This window comes from Berghia stephanieae, unplaced genomic scaffold (assembly GCF_034508935.2).
Source record: "Berghia stephanieae isolate SIO BIC M18660-M18661 unplaced genomic scaffold, UCSD_Bste_1.3 scaffold2180, whole genome shotgun sequence".
Classification (NCBI taxonomy): Eukaryota; Metazoa; Mollusca; class Gastropoda; order Nudibranchia; family Aeolidiidae; genus Berghia; species Berghia stephanieae.
Window position 1 is genome coordinate 2,305 of NW_027623269.1, and position 8,040 is coordinate 10,344.

General features: G+C 39.0%; 1 long non-coding RNA gene across 1 annotated transcript; it reads right to left on the minus strand.

The window, feature by feature from the left end:
* Window positions 1–274: 274 nt before the first annotated feature.
* LOC144961329 (uncharacterized) lies at window positions 275–8,040 on the minus strand. Its single transcript, XR_013643130.1, has 4 exons — window positions 7,991–8,040; window positions 6,527–6,600; window positions 4,900–4,953; window positions 275–509 (listed from the first exon to the last, which is right to left on the minus strand). It is a non-coding gene; the product is annotated as an uncharacterized LOC144961329 (long non-coding RNA).

An 8,040-nucleotide genomic window follows, 5' to 3' on the forward strand; every position in this document is an offset into this window, starting at 1 on the left:
AGAACCACACCACCACCTTCACTTTATCACTGAATCTACCTCCAGCATCCTCATCCTCCCCACAACTTCCATCCACCACCACCTTCCTCGACGAACACAATCTCTACATCACAATCACTACAACCCCACCAATACCACCATTATCACTTCCTCCACCATTACCTCCCTTCACAACCATTGCCATCATCATCACTTCCATCATCATCCTTCACCACCACAACCCTCCCATCATGATTTCCATCATCCCGTCACCCAACAATGCCACCTTCACCAACAATGTCACTATTGTTGCTCCACCATCTACATCACCATCATCACCTCGCCACCAACAACTCCTCCAACATCTTGATCACTGCCATTACAATCCCCGGGGCCCTCCAATATAACCCATCCCATTACTCCGCTGAATACCACAATCATCCTCCATGACCTCACCATCCCTGCTGGCCACCGCCCCTACCGCCCACATATGGCCAATCTCGATTCTGGAGCTTGACGACGTCAAATATCTGTAACAAAAAGTAACAGATCATAAAATGCAGGGAAAAAAAAAATCAGTTCTTTGACTTCACATCTAGTTCAACTTTTGTTGATTCTTGTCTAATCCTGGGGCTTTCCATCTTTCAAGATTTTCAAGGTTTGCTTCAACTAAGTCGTTTGTAGTCTTAGTATATACAAACTATTTTGCGAGAGAACTTGTCTTAGGTTATACATACTATTTGGTGAAAGGCCTTGTCTTAGTATATACATATTTTGTGAGAGGCCTAGTCTTAATATATACATATTGTGTGAGAGGCCTAGTCTCAGTATATACATAATATTTTATAAAAGGCCTGTTCTTAGTATAATAAACATAATCTTTTGTGAGAGGCTAGTCTTAGTATTATATACATACTATTTTGTGAGAGGCCTATTTAACACCTACAATATGACATTGATTGATATCATTCATGGTGCACAAAAAATATGATCAAAACACATATTGCACGCTATTATTTGCAATTACTGCCTCGATGAAAATATTTACCTCCTGTCTTAGTAGTAGTAGTAGTAGTAGTCGTAGTAGTAGCCGTAGTATAGTTAGTAGTAGTAGTAGTAGTAGTAGTAGTAGTAGTAGTAGTAGTGTAGTAGTAGTAGTATTAGTAGTAGTAGTAGTGATGATGATGTGGTAGCAGTGGTTGTATTTGTAGTGAAGATTATGTTTTGGTGCATGTAGTAGTAGTTGTAGTGATGATGAGGTGGAGTTGACTGCATTTGTAGTAGTAGTAGTAGTGGTATGATGATAATGTGCTTGTGATTGTAGTTGTATTGGAAGTAGTGATAATGATGTGGAGGCGGTGGTTGTAGTAATAGCACTGGTAGTGGTGTTGATGGTGGTGGCTGTAGCAGTAGTGATGATGATGTGGTGGTGGTGGTGGTTGTAGAGAGCAGGATGAGTGGCGGTGGTAGTTGTAGTAGTAGTGGTAGAAAGGTTGATGTGGCGGTGACGGTTGTAGTCGTACTGGTATTGATGATGTGATAGTTGTGGTTTCAGTGATGATGATGTGGTGGTTGTGGTAGTAGTGGTGGTGATGATAATGTGTTGGTAGTAGTGGTTGTAGTTGTGGTGATGTGCAGTGGTCGTGGTGTGGTGATGATATGTAGGTGGTTGTTGTACTGGTGGTAATAGTAATGATGATGTGGTGGTTGTGGTTGTAGTAAAAGTTGTAGGATGATGATCTGGAGGAGCTAATTGTAGTAACGATGGAAGTGATTATGATGTGGTGGTGGTGGTGGTTGTAAGCAAAGTTTTATTAACGATAATGTGGTGGTGGTGGTTGTTGCAGTGGTGGTAATGATGTATAATGGTGGTTTTAGTAGTAATTGTGGTGATGATGTCATGGTGGTTGTAGTGGTAGTGGCAGTAGTGTTGATGTGGTGATGATAGCTGTAGAAGCAGTGGTATTGATGATGATGATGTCGTGGTGGCGTTTGCAGTAGCAGTGATGAGTGGTGGTGATGATTGTAGTAGTAGTAGTAGTAGTAGTAGTAGTGATGATGATGTTGATGATGATGATGTGGTGGTGATAGTGGTAGTAGTATTAGATGTTAGAATTAGTAGAAGAAGTAGAAGTATTATTAGTAGTAGTAGTAGTAGAAGTAGTAGTAGTAGTAGTTAGTAGTAGTTAGTAGTAGTAGTAGTAGTAGTGTAGTAGTAGTAGTAGTAGTAGTAGTAGTAGTAGTAGTAGTAGTAGTAGTAGTAGTAGAAGTAGTAGTTATAATAGTAGTAGTCAGAGACGCCAACTTTAAATTTGGCTCACAGGAGTTTCAGACACCACTCATAGGAATACCAATGCCAAAAGAGGAATTTCCGCACACAAGAGAAAGGAATTGGAATGTTACATAACCATATTGCCAAATACAATCCCAAAGTTTCCTGTAGTATACTGGTGGTAGTGAGGATGAGGTGGTGTTCATGGTTGTAGTAATAGTGGTAGTGATGATGATATGGTGGTGGTTGGAGTAGTAGTGGTAGTGATGATGATGTGGTGGTGGTGGTTGAAGTAGTAGTTGTAGTGATGATGATGTGGTGGTGGCATAGTGGTTGTAGTGTTGTGGTCGTGATGTTGGTTGTAGTACAAATGGTAGTGATGATGATGTGATAGTGGTGGTTGTAGTAGTAGTCGTGTGGAGTGATGATAATGTAGTGGTTGTGGTTGTAGTCGTAGTAGTGGTAATGATGATATGGTGATGGTAGTGGTTGCAGTAGTAGTGGTAGTGATGATGTGGTGGTGGTGGTGGTTGTAGTAGAAGTGGTTAATGATGATGTGGTGGTTGTAGTAGTAGTGGTAGTGATGATGTGGTGATGGTGGTTGTAGAAGTAGTGGTAGTAAGGATGACGTTGCAGTGGTGGTTGTTGTAGCAGTAGTAGTAGTTGTGGTGACGATAATGTGGTGGTGGTAGTCGTAGTAGCAATGGTAGTGATGATGATGTGGTGGTGGTGGTGGTTGTAGTAGTAGTGGTAGTGATGATGATGTGGTGGTGGTGGTTGTAGTACAAATGATAGTGATGATGATATGGTGGTGCTTGTAGTAGTGGTGGTAGTGATATGATGTGGTGGTGGTGGTTGTAGTACAAATGGTAGTGATGATGGTGTAGTGGTGGTTGTAGTAGTAGTGGTAGTGATGATGCGGTGGTGGTGGTTGTAGTAGTAGTGATAATGATGATGTGGTGGTGGTGGTTGTAGTAGTAGTGGTAGCGATGATGTGGTGGTGGTGGTTGTAGTAGAAGTGGTAATGATGATGTGGTGGTGGTTGTAGTAGTAGTGGTAGTTGCAGTGATGATGATGTGGTGGGGGTGGTTGAAGTAGTAGTGATAGTGATGATGTTGTGGTGGCGGTGGTGGTTGTAGTAGTAGTGGTAATGATGACGTGGTGGTTGTAGTAGTAGTAGTAGTGATGATGTGGTGGTGGTAGTGGTTGTAGTAGTAGTGATAATGATGATGTGGTGGTTATAGTAGTAGTCGTGGTAGTGATGATAATATAGTGGTGGTGGTTGTAGTAGTAGTAGTGGTAAAGATGATGTGGTGGTGGTGGTGGTGGTTGTAGTAGTGGTAGTGATGATGTGGTGGTGGTTGCAGTAGTAGAAGTGGTAATGATGATGTGGTGGTTGTGGTGGGGCTGGTAGTTGTAGTAGTAGTGGTAGTAATGATGATGATGTTGTAGTGGTGGTGTTTGTAGTTGTAGTAGCAGTGAAAGTGATGGTGGTTGTAGTAGTAGTGATAGCGGTGATGATGATGTGGTGGTGGTGGTTGTAGTTGCAGTGGTAATGATGATGTGGTGGTGGAGGTTGTAGTAGTAGTGATGATGGTTGTAATATTAGTGGCAGTGATGATGATGAAGTGTTTGGAAGGGGGGGGGGGGGGGGGGGGGGGGGATACCTTGGAACAAATTGACCTCACCGGAATTTGACGGAAGTTGCCCGCTACCGAAATTTTTGGCTCTCGACCAGAGTTTTTTTCCGGTGAGACCGGAGTTTTGGCATCACTGATTAGTAGTAGTAGAAGTAGTATTAGAGATTAGTAGAAGTAGTATTAGAGATTAGTAGTAGTAGTAGTAGTAGTAGTAGTAGTAGTAGTAGTAGTAGTAGTAGTAGTAGTAGTAGTAGTAGTAGTGGTAGCAGCAGCAGCAGAAGTAGTAGTAGTAGTAGTAGTAGTAGTAGTAGTAGTAGTAGTAGTAGTAGTAGTAGTAGTAATAGTAGTATTAGTAGTAGTATTAGTATTAATATTAGTAGTAGTAGTAGTAGTAGTAGTAGTAGTAGTAGTAGTAGTAGTAGTAGTAGTAGTTGTAGTAGTAGTAGTTGTAGTAGCAGTAGCAGTAGTAGCAGTAGTAATGGTGGTGGTGCTTGTAGTAGTGGTACTATGTTCGTTTTTAAGGGATTTACGGCGCTTGCCACACATTTAGATAATATCAGTGCCAGTAAAAAGGAAGAAAGTGGGAAAGTAAAAATTTCTAGAATTACAATCAAAGTACCCAAGAAAAAGGGAGACAGAGGAGATCAAATAGGGAACATATGTAGATGTAGAGCCACTATCAATGTACTTAGTTTGAGATCACCTAAATGTCTCATCCTGACACAAGCACAGGTCCCCACTAAGAGGAACACACAGATAGAGAGAGAGAGGGAGAGAGAGAGAGAGAGAGAGAGAGAGAGAGAGAGAGAGAGAGAGAGAGAGAGAGAGAGAGAGAGAGAGAGAGAGAGAGAGAGAAGAGAGAAAGAAAGAGAGGGAGAGAGAGAAAAGAGAGAGAGAGAGAGAGAGAGAGAGAGAGAGAGAGAGAGAGAGAGAGGGGGGGGGGGAGGGGAGAGGGTGAGGGAGGTAGAGAGAGTGAGAGAGAGAAAGAAGACCAACAGACATTCCTACCTCAAAGAGAAGGCTCCAGTCCTATGAAGAATACACAATCCAATCCTGTCCATCCTTGAGAAAATAATAAAAAAACGTTATTCTTGTTTATGTTGTGATCGAAGAAGTTATGTTTTGAAAGAAATGCAGTCTCACAACTAACGTTCAGATCATCTTTACATTCATCCCGATAGCTCAACTGGTTAACTACTAAAATAATGTGACAAGTTCTGTTCCCCTGTTGAGCCTCAAAAGCTAACTTCTAAATGAAGACATAGCACAAGGCTATTAATCGTGCAGCACAGACAGATCTTATGACACTTATGAGAGTTTATACTCATCAAACCAAACTCCTGATTATTTCAATATATAACATTAGTAAAAAAAGAATTCTACTACTATAACTATAAGCAATTTTACTTTGTAGTTGTTAGCTCAATGACGAGAAAATATTTTACAGTAAGGATAGAGACACAGTTTCTTTAAATGGTGGGCCAGTTTTATTAATTTTATCACTTGTGAACTCTTTAAAACCATGTTTTTGGCAGGATACATTGATCTTTATCACTGTTTCAGTTTCAGTTGGGTGGGGAAGTGTGGCTCAGTGGTACAGTTTTTGTTTTGTACCCCAAAGGTCCCGAGTTCGAATACCGGCTGCGCTGTGTGGCCTTGAGCAAGTCACCTCGCCCAAGCTCAGTTTGAAGTGCAGCACTGCGGCTGACGTCTGGGTTATTCCAGTATTCCCTTGGAATAGACTCTAAAGACAAATTTCCCCTATAGGATGAATAAAGGGAATTTTATTTTTATTTTATTGTTGTAAGTGTTATCTTTAGAAACTTGTCAGTCAGAAGCCCTGCAAACAGCTTGTATTAAATCAAACTTAAAATTAGTAATAATAATTGCTGTAACCTGTGAGTTTTGACTGATATTCACTACCTTGAGCAATTGAAATATATTTTAGTCTATGCGTTTTCTTTGAACGGACTCTTGTCAGTGCTTTCCAAACAATGCAGTCAATGAGTTTCATATCACGGGACTTTTGTTTTTTTCACTAATTATTGATCAACAATATTTATGTTTACAGCTGTTTGTGTCCTCATATTTAAATCTTTTTCATTTATCCATTCCTTATCTATTTAATGAGTTGATGTTTAGCAAGATTATTATCGAATTATCAAAACGTCCTTTCTATACAACGCCTTCACCAGTTAAGTAGAAAACGGTAAGGGCTGCCTGAAGCCGGTGTTGTAGAGGGGGGGGGGGGTTGAGACGATAAAAGTTATTTTTCATTCTATTTTATTTGTTTTCCACGTTTATTTGTGTATTGTTGTGCTGATGAAGGGTTTGTACCCAAAACGTCCATTGTCTGATTTGTTCCCATATGAAGCCTTTCCATTTTCACTCTTTCGCTAGTATTTTACTTCACCAGTTAACTAAGCCAATAGAGAGACAGACAGAAAAAGAGATAGAGAGAGACGGAGAGATACAGAAGGTTTGAGAGAGAGAAAGAGAGAGAGAAAGAGAGAGGGAGAGAGAGAGAGAGAGAGAGAAAGAGAGAGAGAGAGAGAGAGAGAGAGAGAGAGAGAGAGAGAGAGAGAGAGAGAGAGAGAGAGAGAGAGAGAGAGAGAGAACTAAATGGAATACCTACCTCAAGATTGGATCTCCATTACGAATACAATCTTTTGATGAAGACACGATGTAATCCTGTATCTTCATGCTGTCCTTTAGTGAATTAAAAATAAAAGATGTATTTCTTGATTATGTTTTGAATTTGTAAACAGATAATGAGCAAAGAAATTATGTTTTGAAAGATATGCAGCCTTGCACTTAATGATAATAGTAACTAATAATTTTTTGACCTCGCCAATTAAAAAAATAAAATAAAACTCTTGAAAATGAATTATCAGGAGAAAAATTGTCACTTCTGTAAATACCAAATGTTGGTTAATGCTGAATGCTGAAGGCAGTCTAAGGTGGAATACTGGAATCTATGATTTCAGTTTGTAAAACTCTTTGTGGATTCCAAACAATGGATCCGAAAATGGTGAGATCGGAGTCTAACAAAACAGTCATAAATTAGATTTGTTCATTCTACAATTCCCGTATACATCAAATTGTCGGCTGGGATTTTTTTCAAAGTTTGATATATTGTGCAGATACACTATTTCTATAATTAAAATGGTGCTGATTGAAGCTCGAAGAAAAAAACAACGGTAAGTATTGAATTGTAAGACAGTATCTGTCTTTGTCTAATAAATTGAAGCTTACAATTGAATACTTATCGTTATTTCACTATTTCTATAAGCACATGAAAGCTTTCCTTGTATTTTGAGGTGCTTCATTGTAAAAATCACCTGCAAAGAATCTCAGTTCTTAAAATACAAAGGGGCATAACTCAGTTAATTATTTTGACCTCCAATATTGACTCATATTACACTACACAGCTGACAAAGTTTAAAATATTTGGCTTATGAGGCTGTTAAAAGCTATTGAATTCAATGCTTTCAAATTCAATTTACTTTTGAAAAAACCGTTAACAGTCTAATTAATGTGGATTAAACTCGTTCAGATGAATTCACTTCAGATTGGTATGAATGTCGATTTTTATGTCTAGTCTAGTGCAAGATTTTTTATTATATAAAAAAAAAAAATTCAATACACCGTGAAAAAGAGCGCTATGTAAACACACGAAAAGGCTTTATGTGACGGCGTTATAGTATAGTTATGTGACACACTGCAGTTTTAGTGAAAGTGAAGCGTATGGATAATGGAATTGTGTATGGGCGTGTACAGATAATTTGGGGTGACCAATTTGGTTCGATATTACGGACCCTGAAATTGAAATCCATCCATTTTATTTTATTTGGATTCGGAATGAATTTACTACAACGAATAAAGCTTTAACTGTAAGCGAAGACGTCTATTATCTGTACTGCAGTGTAATAAATTAGACTTAGAATTCTATATCTAGAGCACTAGGCCTAGGTATCTCGGTATCTCGACAGTATTTAACATCTACAACACAACGCAAACGAATAATACTAGTCCTCAAAAATATTATAGACAAAGCTACTATACTATATGATCATCAGCCAGCAAATTATAATATTACATTGATATGTGCCATAAGTTTTGAATAGTTTCATATCTCTGATCACTTGG